This window comes from Homalodisca vitripennis, chromosome X, assembly GCF_021130785.1.
Source record: "Homalodisca vitripennis isolate AUS2020 chromosome X, UT_GWSS_2.1, whole genome shotgun sequence".
NCBI classification, from domain to species: Eukaryota; Metazoa; Arthropoda; class Insecta; order Hemiptera; family Cicadellidae; genus Homalodisca; species Homalodisca vitripennis.
The window spans coordinates 159,926,301-159,939,571 of record NC_060215.1 but is presented as its reverse complement, the minus strand read 5'-3'; the positions used below and the strand labels follow the sequence as shown (position 1 = coordinate 159,939,571).

General features: G+C 33.9%; 1 pseudogene; it reads left to right on the top strand.

Annotated features, from left to right (window-relative positions):
- The window catches only part of LOC124369710, a 67,750-nt pseudogene that overhangs the window by 16,330 nt on the left and 38,149 nt on the right, over positions 1–13,271 (top strand).

The following is a 13,271-nucleotide window of genomic DNA, read 5'->3' as shown; positions in this document are numbered from 1 at the left end:
TGTACACTCAATGTCCATTTCAGATGAGAGCTTTTTTTATGTTTTGTAGTGTTTTTGTGTCGCAACACCGCCATGTATATGGGACTTCCGAGTAGTTGCAGATGATTGAGAATGGCCATTAAAATAAACACAATAACTATTGTGTTCATTTTACCAAGTTTCAGATATGCAAAAGAAATCAGGTTGATGTTGGTTTAAAAATACATTAATGATGTCAACTTTGTTATTAATTCCTCGTGTGTTTGCAGGTAAAGCGACCGGTATAGTGACTAACACGAGAGTATCACATGCTACTCCTGCGGCTCTCTACGCCCACTCGCTAGTCGCTACTGGGGAGGATGACAGCAAAGTTCCTGCTACAGCCAGAAAATCTTGTAAGGGACATTGCTCGACAACTGGTTGAAACACAATTTAAGCCAGGGCGCATATTGCCACACGTGGCACGGCCCGGGCAGCGCAGCACAGCACAGGGCAGCAGCGGCGAAAAATCTGCGTCGCACAGTTTACCTCGCATATTGGGAAGCAGTTATCATACAGCAGTTCAGTGTCTTGTGTGTTTGTTGATATAGTTTTGTTTTATTATAATAGTTTAACATAACAATAACAGTTACCTTGTTTACCTAGTTTATTACCTTGTTTAAAACCTTGTATGATGAGCATGTTGTCAAAATATTTGGATTTGAGTTCTGACTCAGATTCTGATGCCGACCTAGATTTATTATTACTACTTCATCAGAGAACAAGAAAGAACAAGCGTAGAAACAGTAACTACCTGAAAAAAAGAAGTTCTCATGGTGAATTTGTTCTGACAAAAGAGTTGTGTAGTGAAAGGTTTACGAACTATTTTCGTCTCAACAAAGCGGAATTCCAAGAAGTTCACAGCCTGGTCCAACCTCTTATTTCTTCCGAGGGATGTAATGCTCAAAAACCAATTGGGAGTGAAGAAAAACTAGCAGTATTTCTAAGGTAAGTTTTTATTTATAAGTATAACACCAATATGAAAACGTGTAAGTACAATGAAAAAATGGAAAAATCATATTGCCTTACTGTAATAATCTAAAAACATTAGGTGTTAAAGGTATTGATAAAAGAGACCAGTGAAGACGTTGGCAAACTGGGGTTTTCAGGGGCATAAGGCGAGGTCGACGTTGAACGATGTCCTAGAGCTGAAGAAGAGGTAGAAGTTTCCGGAGACAAGACGTTTGGAGAACGTGACCAGTTGTCATACGTTAACTGACGATCCTCATACATAGGCTGATGAACTTGATGCCGGGGCTGTTGTGGGGAATGGGTAGGTTGTTGAATGTTCAGCAAACGTGCTTCCTCGTCGTCGGTTACTGACAGAAAGACATTCCTTCTCACAATATGCTGGGATGAAGGAGGCATTTTTTTGTTAGCTCATACATCGACATGAAAAATAGATGTAAATCATCTGAAGGAGCTATTTTTTCATCCAGTTTTTTTTTTTCTTTAGCCCCTCTCTGTTGCCCTCTGCTCACGCTGTTCAATAGCTTTTACTATTACGGTGTCAACTTCATGTTTTTTAAATTTCTTTTGTGGTCTTGATGGTGGTGGCGATAGATTATCTGTAGGTTTCCTTTACAGACAAATCAACTGAGTTAACTCTTTCAACGTCGGCTGTGTCTGGCTGAGACTCTTCATCAACTATCCCGGTAATGTTATTTTTCGACGTCCTGGTTCTCTTCTGCCTGCTGTGTTTCTGGTTGTCCTCGTAGTTGTGGTTCAGATTTGGGGTCATCATTGGTAAAACTTGTTTCTCGATTTTCATTAACCATGTATTGCAACAAAAATTCCATTTGAGCTTGAAACCTCCATGGTTTAATATCTGTTGCTGCTGCACCACTTTTCATCATACGCTTTTTGCCGGCGTAGAGCATCTCTATGGTTGTTCCTTAATTTCTTCCACATAGATTTTACCTCTTCAACTGAAAAAGAGAGAGAGAACTTAATACTTATTTTATTTATAACGATAAACAGGTAAGGGGATTCCACACTGGAAAATGACTATTTACCAAAAACAATTTTGTTGCATACGTTTGTTCCGCTAGGCTAAACCAGAACTATCTACTGCAACTATTAAGTTATCTATTGCATGAAAGTAGCATATATATATTTTTTGTTGTAGGTATCTGGCTTCTGGTGACAGCTACAAAAGCATCGGCTACAGTTACCGGATGGGAGATAGAACAGTAGCTAACATTGTGAATGAGGTCTCCGTCGCAATATGGACAACTATGCAGCCGGATTATTTGCCACAACCTACATCAGAGACGTGGCTGTCGATTGCGTCTGATTTTAATTCAAGATGGAATTTTCCTCACTGTGTGGGAGCGATTGATGGGAAGCACATTGTTATAAAGAAACAAAACAAATCTGGATCATCATACTACAATTACAAACACACTTTCTCCATCGTCCTAATGGCAGCTGTTGACGCTACATCAAAATTCACTTTCATCGATGTGGCATCCATGGGGAGATTCAGTGACGGTAATATTTTTTCAAGTTGCGAATTGGAAAAAAAATGGTAAGAGGAAGTCTTAAACTGCCCTCCCCTTCTGAACTTCCCTCCTTTCAACATAGTATGCCATACGTGTTTGTAGGGGATGAGGCCTTCCCGCTAATGTGCAACTTGATGAGACCCTACCCAAAGAAGCAAGTTACAGACAACCATGAAAATAAGGTGTTCAACTACAGGCTTTCACGGGCCAGACAAACTGTTGAGTGTGCTTTTGGAATTCTAGCATCGCGATTCCGCGTATTCCAAAAAGCATTCGAGATTAAAGTTTCTAGCGTTGTCAGTGTCGTAAAAGCAGCTTGTTTGCTACATAATTATCTGCGCAGAAATGCTGCAGTAAATGTTGATAGTGAAGATGTTTCAACTGGACAATTACCAAAAGAGCAACTGGTTCCAGTATCAAGGAATCGAGCAAGAAGTGTACGAGCAGCTTTTGCAGTAAGACAGAAGTACACTGCATACTTTAACTCAGTAGGAAGTGTGGAGTGGCAGGATGAACGAGTCTCTGAAGGACAATATTAAATTCATGTTTGTAGTTGGTCTACGACTGGAGTTAACCCACTGGAGGTTGTATCTTCTGATTGTCCATACTGTTAGAAATATAAGTCATTGGCATGTTATATGGCTCATTTAAAAAATTGACATCCTACACAAAGTAGGCCTATCCTCCATTGTTTTAGTTTTTATTTTATATAAAGCCTTTTTTGTACACAGAATTATAATTCTTTCATACAAATGTTTACAATAAAACTAAATTTTTGTGGTAAAAAATTTAATGTAGTAAAATAATTTCTGTTCCTGACATTGTATATCTCAAAATAACTAATTTTTACAACATTTTACAAGAATCGTGTATTTATTTCTAAATAATATTTATGTAAATGTATTTATCCCTATCCCAAAATATTAATAATATCACTGTAGTACAGAAAAGTTATTTATGTGATATATAAAACAGAAATTCGGTGTAGATAACCTGAAAATAATAAGATACATAGATTTTGTTAGGGTTAACTAATAACAAGTCCCTTACCATCTGCAATGTTGAGTTCTTTTGCGATTTTCCCCAGATTTCTTGCTTGTATTTAGTCTTCATATATTTTCCATCACTGGTATCATACAAAACTGGATAAACACGCACCATTTCAATTAACTTTTCCTCTTGACATTCCATTGCAAAACAGTGGCGTAAGACGGCGCAGGTCAACAATGTGAAGCAGTTTCTGTGTCTCGACCACAAGTGCGGACAGTCGACGTGCGGGACTACACTGCCCTGCCTTGCCCTGCGCCACAATATGCGCGCTCTCTAGCGAACACGTGCTTTACAAAAACTGCCCCGCCCTGTGCTGCGCTGCGCTGCTCAGACTGCGTCTCAATATGCGGGGCGCCTAAGGCCGGAACACACATAACCGCACCGCGCCCGACACATCAGTCGGCCGTGTGTTGGCCGTCATACGGTGAAAGAATTTCAGCGCAGTTTCCAACCTGCAAATCCGTACATGTCCGCACCGACACCAGACCGTTGTGGCCGCACCGTGCCCGCACCGTCACCGATATGTGGAGTTTGAATTTTGACGGGCACGGTGCGGTCTACGAGCGGCATCATATGCTGTTTATTGTTGCGTTCTTCTTTATAAACTATTTAAGTAGTCTACATGTTCTATTTTATTGCATTATTTAGTATAGCCTACAAACTCTACATCCTGTGTTCGCGTACAAAATCATATCTATTGATAAAAGTATTACATTTTCTTACCTTAGAATAAACTAGTCATATTTTCTTGTTGTTCTAAAATTACAAAGAATTTGGAAACCATGTTGTACATTAAGTGATTTTAAACAAATAAATTCGAAATATAAAAAATCTATAAACATTTTTCATTAATTAATAAATAACAAGCCTGTAATTATTTTCGCAAAAATCTATTTTTCTTTGATGTATTGAAGTTGCTTGATAAATTTATTCCGGTATTTTTAAGGGTCATATTTAGAATGTTTCTATGAAATTTTTATTTATTTATTCTTTTCACTTCAATAAATTAAAAATAAAAAATATTTGATTTACAATAAGATTTTCAAGCAAGAAAAACCCATGTTAAAAATAAATAATAATAGTAATAATAATAATAATAATAAGAAATCCTTTAATTCCCCAAAATGACAAACTGAATATTACAAATAAATATTATTGCCAGTGCTTATTAATAAATAATACTATGACATAACGTATTTACTATAGCAGTAAATAACAAATATAACAAAAGTGTTCTACTTACTTTATTTCTAATTTATGTACTTAGAGTAATAAAATATCAAAAGTAGGTTACATCCTTTTTTAGATTTTTCTTTCTTTTTTTAAACTAATAATTAGGGGAATATATTTACAAAATAAGGGAAATTTAGGTACCCCATAATACTTTGCGTGTGTTGGGGATACTATATACAAAAAGGGTAAAAAATAAAAATAGCGGAAACGAGCAAGAATGAAATGATAAATAGGAGTTATTGTAGCTTATGTAGTAAATAATGTACTATTACGTATCAAAGTTTAAATTTAGTATAACTAGTGTGCTGTATTAAATAAAAAAAGTTTTATGCATGATTTACGATTCAAATATTAGGCTTTATACATGTAACATTAAATATTAAATTATAAATAATTATTTTATAATGCTCTAATGTGTCTATTTCAATATTATTATAACTTAGCAGACAAGACTAATCATACATTAACTTATTATCTTAAATATATACTCAATATCATTTTGACCGATCAACCATACTCTAATTTTTTTAGAAAATATATTTATATTTCTACTACTATTACTAATTCTGGAAATAAATTATATGTCCTCAGAGCTATAAAAGAAAAAAAAATTGTAAAATGTGTTTTTGTATGTTCTCCAGTACCGTATATTTTTACAAATATTTACTATGTTTTACAAATTATTATAAACGGGCTTGCTACATGGCAAACTCTCTGCCATCACACTATAGCTCTTGGGTTTAATACAAAAACACCAAATATACTATTTATAGTGTATTTGACCGAAATTCACTGCAGTGAAACACAATGAACAAGAATTATAGGGATAAAAAATATAATCAAAATAATGATATTTACAAATTTTACATACTAGCTGATTGTACAAAGCTTTACTGTAGCATTGCAAAGTTTCATTCACCACAGCGATTAATAAAAATAACAACAATGAAATTGACAATTATCTCAAGCAATACTTAATCTTCCGAATATGTTTTAAGTATCTGTCTCTTCGAAATCAAAAGAAACATGCTCCATTACAAACAGTGAGATTGTTGCGCTCGGACTGCATACGGCCTCACGGTAACCGAGCCGAGCCCGCACCGACACTCGGCCAACTCACGTGTCGGGCACGGTGCGGTTATGTGTGTCCCAACTTTTACTGTGGTATTTTGTTTAAACACATTTTGTGAACCCTTAAAAGTATTTCAACATGATATACTAGAAACAATTATAATCACTCTAAACTCCTGGAAGAATTCAATCATTAAAATAAATTTAAAGTATTGTGTTAAAACTATTTAAAAGGTGGTATTTAACCAGAAAAATAAAGTCAGATTCAATAAATAATGTTTGTAAAATATAATGAATTGTAACATGCCCTGTTAGTCTTTGCATAATGAGACCAAATTAATTTTAACTTGACTTTGAGATATGAGAACATGTGCGTGAATTTCATAAATTTGATCAGAATATTATTCATTTAAGTCATATTAAATTTATTCTAATGAAATATGACTTTATGTGCATGATAAAAAATAACTATCCACATTATGCTTTTAATATTAACAGAGACATTCTACTAAGAATTATATACAGTAAATTATTTGTAATAAGAGATGGAAAATGTATAAAAAAGTAGTGTGAATTATTTTACGAATTTAATCATAATGCATTCAAAGTATAATTTTAGTTACATATATTATAGCAATGTTTGAATGTAAATAACCTCTTTTATTTAATTCTTTATTCGCTTTTTTCCTATAAAATGATGAGGGTCCTTAAGGTAAGAATTGGCCTATAAGTGGTGCGGATCACGCACACCAAATTTACCGCACAAATGACTGGTGCAAATTGTGTTGACTGGTGCAATAATATTTCATGATTCACACGACTAAAGCTTTGGACAAATCGAGGAATATATCACCTTTAAGTGGTGGGGATCACGCTCACCACATTTACCGCACAAAAGGACTGATGCAAATGGTCTTGACTGGTGTAACCGACTAAAGTGCACTTTCATAGTGCACACGACTAAAGCTTTGGACAAATCGAGGAATATAACACTTATAAGTGGTGGGGATCACGCACACCACATTTACCGCACAAATGACTGGTGCAAATTGTGTTGACTGGTGCAATAATATTTCATGATTCACACGACTAAAGCTTTGGACAAATCGAGGAATATATCACCTTTAAGTGGTGGGGATCACGCTCACCACATTTAACCGCACAAAAGGACTGATGCAAATGGTCTTGACCGGTGTAACCGACTAAAGTGCACTTTCATAGTGCACACGACTAAAGCTTTGGACAAATCGAGGAATATAACACTTATAAGTGGTGGGGATCACGCACACCACATTTACCGCACAAATGACTGGTGCAAATTGTGTTGACTGGTGCAATAATATTTCATGATTCACACGACTAAAGCTTTGGACAAATCGAGGAATATATCACCTTTAAGTGGTGGGGATCACGCTCACCACATTTACCGCACAAAAGGACTGATGCAAATGGTCTTGACTGGTGTAACCGACTAAAGTGCACTTTCATAGTGCACACGACTAAAGCTTTGGACAAATCGAGGAATATAACACTTATAAGTGGTGGGGATCACGCACACCACATTTACCGCACAAATGACTGGTGCAAATTGTGTTGACTGGTGCAATAATATTTCATGATTCACACGACTAAAAGCTTTGGACAAATCGAGGAATATATCACCTTTAAGTGGTGGGGATCACGCTCACCACATTTACCGCACAAAAGGACTGATGCAAATGGTCTTGACCGGTGTAACCGACTAAAGTGCACTTTCATAGTGCACACGACTAAAGCTTTGGACAAATCGAGGAATATAACACTTATAAGTGGTGGGGATCACGCACACCACATTTACCGCACAAATGACTGGTGCGAATGGTGTTGACTAGTGCAACAATATTTCATGGTGCACACGACCAAAGCTTTGGGCAAATCGAGGATTATATCACCTATAAGTGGTGGGGATCACGCACACCACATTTACCGCACTAATGACTGGTGCGAATGGTGTTGACTGGTGCAACAATATTTCATGGTGCACACGACTAAAGCTTTGGACAAATCGAGGAATATATCACCCATTTTTATCACCCCTAAATCCGTCGACAACATTCTTCAAAAGGTTGTTAAGAGGGACATTTGTATACATATATATGTATGTTTCTTTTGTTTCTTGGAATTATTTGCTTGCTTAAAATCGACATAAAATTGCTAATTTAAAATTGAACATGAAAATATTTTGTAAGTAGTTTATTGTGTACTAGAAAGCAATGTTGAGTAATAACACTGACATCCCATTGTAACAACAAGTTTTTAACAAGTCTATTAATATTACGTGTTAGTTGCTATTATTAATAAACTTGTTTTACAAAAATCGTCAAATTACACAATTTAACTTGTTTCTAAATACATGTTTTGAAAAATAAAATTGTTTAAATTTTAATAAGGTAAAGTACTTAGGATTTTAATCCATGTACCTAGACTTCAAACACATTAGTTTTAACCTCTTTCTACGCGCTCAACAGTTCATAAATCTAGTTCGTTGCCACTAAAGTGCTCTGGTAAATTAGTTTTATTACTTCGGTTAATATTTTTTAATTTCACAATTATATTTTTTATTTATATTTGTATAAAACTTGTCGTTTAGTGATAAAAAGATAAAAAACAAGAAAATCATGCATTCCTTTCCAATAATGTTAAGTATAGCCAGCAAAGACATTTAAAAGTGTCGTCTTTGTGTAATCTAGGAATAAGCTGTGACGCGTCAATCAAAACTGACTACGTAACCAGAGTGACTGTGGCAATAAAAAAACCGGCAATAATCCAGTCCAAGCAATCGTTCAGTGCTACTCGGTTGTAATAAAACACTGGTAAATAACAAAAAAATATAACAAAAGTGTTAATATAAACAAGATTAAGCTGATTTACAACATATACCATAAGCTGTTTGATTTAACCGAAGATTCGATTATTAAAGATATAGGCAGATAAAGGTCAGTGAAGTGCGACTGAAATTTGAATCGGTTTCCAACAGGATATATCGAACCTCTGGCTCCATTGCCAACATATAAGTTTCTGCTAGGTAAAGAGTTTCAGTTATTCAAGTGTCAAATTATAATGCTTCATTTTATTTATTAAGTCAAAATAATAGCTTTTCTTTGTTATTGTTAGTTAAACATCTGCTGATTTACCTATAATAATAAAATGTTATGCTAAAACTTACAATCCATTCTTTAAGTTAGATAGATACTCTCAAAAACTGTTGAAATTAGTAATAATACAAAAATTGTATTTTTGGAATGGGAATCAAAAGACAGTTTCGTGAAACAACCATTATATACCCCAAATTAAGCCTAATATAAAAATAACTTGATAGTGGTATCGTATCTCACATGATATCAATAAATTATGTATAAATGATTAACCACAAATAGAACCTTTAAATTATTAAACACTGAGATGTTCTGTGTTTGACTTGCTATAAAAAAAGTATTCTTCTTTTGAGCTCTTGGAAGAAAACACAACAATAATTTGTTCTGTATTGTACAATATGATATTGCGTGAAACCTACTTTATTGTTAATACTAAAATTAGAATAAAATCGCAGCAACCTGTATTTTATACAAGACAAGGTACTGAGATACAAGTTGGGTTTATTAAATTACACATTTTAAATTGGTTTCAGAAGAAGATTCTGTGAGGCATTACCACCTCATTAACCTTTTTACCAATTGAGGCAATATGGTTACGTTCTTGTAATTACGTTATTCCAGGAGGATATGTAAAATCAGTCAAGGTAATTCTTTGTAATTAATTAACTGATATTTCCAGGAGACGGGCTCTCAATATTTTATTATATATTATGCATTAATATATATGCATTTTGAGGAGTCTCAGTTTTAGTAAAAGTGTCCTATAAAATAATGATTTTTAATATATAAATTTTTCATTAGCATACACGAACATAACACACATATTTGTAAATTTAATAACAGAATTTACCTGTTTAGTATTTTAATCACGGTGTAGTATTTTTTTCCTACGTGGTAATGGTTATTAATCACAAGTAGATTAGAGCCCTCGCGCGAGTACTATCTGTACTCGACCGATTGATAAAAACTATTATATCCTTGTAAACGTTTTCCTTTGACTCGGTGACAAACCCGCGTTCAACACTGGAAAGTTTTCAAACTAAACACCAATTAATCTGCACTTCGAACAAAAAAATATTTGGGAGAACTTTTGAAATGTGTGGTAAAGCAAGTCAAGGCACATTGGATGTCAAATTGTATTATATTTTTACTTATGTTTCTAAACATGTATCAAATTTTGGAAACAATTTTAAATTGTGAAACATGGCTTGAAAAACTAACTCCGAGAGGAAGTTTATTACTGATTGATCATGCAATTTATTTCCACTGCAAAACGTTTCAGATAAACGAAAATTCGCTGCAGAACTATTTTATCCTTCTGTGTTCCGTTTTACTAGGGATAACGTGACATGAATGCAGTATGTCTGCATACGTTTTATATATATATATATATATATATATATATATATATATATATATATATATATATATATCATTATTTAATCGCCGTAATGCAGAATGTTATCGTCATTTAAAAACTGAATATTAATCTCAACTTGAATTAGGCTATTTATGAATTAAAATATAAATGTTTGAAACTACGATTTGATGATACGTTATCAACAATAATAAATAGTTCCAAAATAAAAGGAAATTGTCCTAAAAAATTCTATAATGTATAACTAAAAACGACAATTTTACTACGATCAAAAATATGTAAGAAAATAACCTTGAAAACTGGACTGAATTTGTTTGTGCCAAACAAGAACAGTTTTTGTGCATTTTTAAGTAGAAATGTTTCTGTAAAAAGCTTATTATTTTGTTTGTGTAAATAATATTTATAATATCTTCAAAACAAAAAGCAAGAAGTTGGTCTTCAAATTTCAATCTTGCTTTATCATGTTATTTTTTGAATTTGTTTACAATTTGGTTATATCCGTTGTCCAATTGTGTAAAGAAATGGAATTAAAAACTCGATTTCTAAAATAGCAAATAAAATATAATTGGTACTGTAAGACACACGTAATTATTAGTATAACAAAATTCATAGATTCAATGTACAGATAGTTGCTGGAAAGGAAGTCTTGTATAACAATTCGAAGCAAAAATCCTCCGGATGTAAGTGGATACGCACATCAGCCCAGACACCGATGAAGAGCAAACAGGAAATGCTTGCTTAAGCAGCGGAAATGCTTATTTCTAAAAATCATGCGGCGATGTAAGGGACAGCCATGCTGATATGAAAAATTGGTACTCACCAATTATGATGGAGCGATTTAGCATAGGCGTGGTCATGGAGAGCTGGTGGAGGGGCAACAACATCAAAAATCAGGAACAAGGGAGAGGCAAGAGGTCGAGGACGGGATTCAAAAGGCAACGTTCGGGAGTGCCAATGCTTGTGTTTGCGTTTAGGGAAAAATCTTTTAGGCGTAATATGTGTCAAGTGCAAACGAAAGTAAGTTAAGAACATCTTGTATTTAATTTTAAGAACGTAGTATTATATATCAGGGATCATTCATAATTTGAATACATTTCATTTACAATTTCAAGGTACCTGAACGTAAAGTAATGAAAAGAAATGATTATAATGTGTAAAAATGAAATGAATAGTTTAATATAGGAATTTATATTTTCTTATTCCATATATTTTATTTTAATGTGTTTTGGAAAAGTCACTCATTTGTTTTTAATCATGTAAATTTATGTAAATGTTTAGATATTTTAAAAGAAAGCTTTCTCACGTTGGTTCATGAACACATATTTATTGCAACACAACATAAATTGTAGTGAATAATACTAAACATAATTGGTATGAAAGTTGTGTTCAATATGTCGGTTGATGATCTCCATTGTTATTTAAAATTTTAATCAATATAATGAGATACTATTAAAAATAAAATATGTGTTGGTTTATTTGAGGGTGCGTATTGCCAATCGAACTTATTATCTAAATCCTCTCACAAGAGCCCTTCCTCATAATACTTTCTAATATTTTACAACCTTAATCTAAACAAATCCAACCTTAAACTACCTTTTTATCTAGATTACGCTGTATTTTGTACTCTCTATGGTGGAACGATGGAAAAAAGTTTGTCTTAAGCTTCTTGGTCACCGACTTGTTTTGGATCTCTTCGGTTCCAAGTCTTTGACAGCGTCAGATTTCAGACGCTGCGCTAAGTGGAAGATGAAAAGGAGCTGAACTCAACATTCACATTGAATGAGCCCTTCATACCTACGTTATGTGTAAGAAAATATAATCATTTCAACTACAGACAATAAGGGTTATTTCATCATTACAGAAAGGAGCTTTTACACTTTGCAAAAAAAAAAAAACGCCTATAGCTAGAAATGTTCCTTTGGCAAGAACACTAAGTTTTAAAAATGGATTAGCGATAGCAATTATTAATTTTGAATACTGCATAATATTTATAGTAAATTTTGTCTGGTAACAAAATGTGCATTCCTCCCCCCCCTTAGAGTTTCTAACCTTCATATCAAGTTTAATAAGATGGCACAATACACGTTTACCCAAGCGTAACAGTGAAGTACAAATTTTAACACCCTTGTTCATAGCAGGCCACCTTAAAAACTATTTCACTTTGTTTAGGCTGAATGAAAAAAGCGCAAACACTTACAGAAATATACACCTCGTAACACTCGAGACTACCCGTATGGTTGAGGCCGTGTTCTCGGGTTTTATTCACATACTGAATATCAGTAAACGCATAAATAGGTCTAAGAGTTGCTAATTTAATACTGGACCGCATTCTGAGAATATTGTAACCTTTACTAGAGCCCACAATAAAGAGACAGCGGTTGGAATTTGTGTGAATAAGCTGTTTATAAAAAGCGAGCCACCTCATTTGCAGTATGTTTCGTGGTGAGAATGAGGAAATTGTCCCCGCCTGTCTATAGTTAGTTTACGGTAGCTTATTGTAAGGGTGGGGGTTAAAAGGTTTTTGCGTACCGGATAGATTGCGGTTTAGACTGGATTATCAATTTATGTTTTTATGTATCTTGAATGTGAATGTTTAATCAATGTAGTCGTCTACAGGTTTTATAAATTAATATAGATTCACGGGAACTGTAAACTGTTTGACTATTTTATAGTTTTGAAATAATTGTATTAAATTAAAAATTGAGCTTTGCTGCCAGTCGAATAATTATCAATTATATAACTGACCTATACATATGTAAAATCAATAATAACAATCGACAGAGGTTTAAAGCAGAGTTAAGACTTAAAACATTGTTCCAGCCAAAAGAAAAAAAAACTTGTAGTTGTTTGAATAGGCAAAATTCCTCAGATTGCAATGAATTG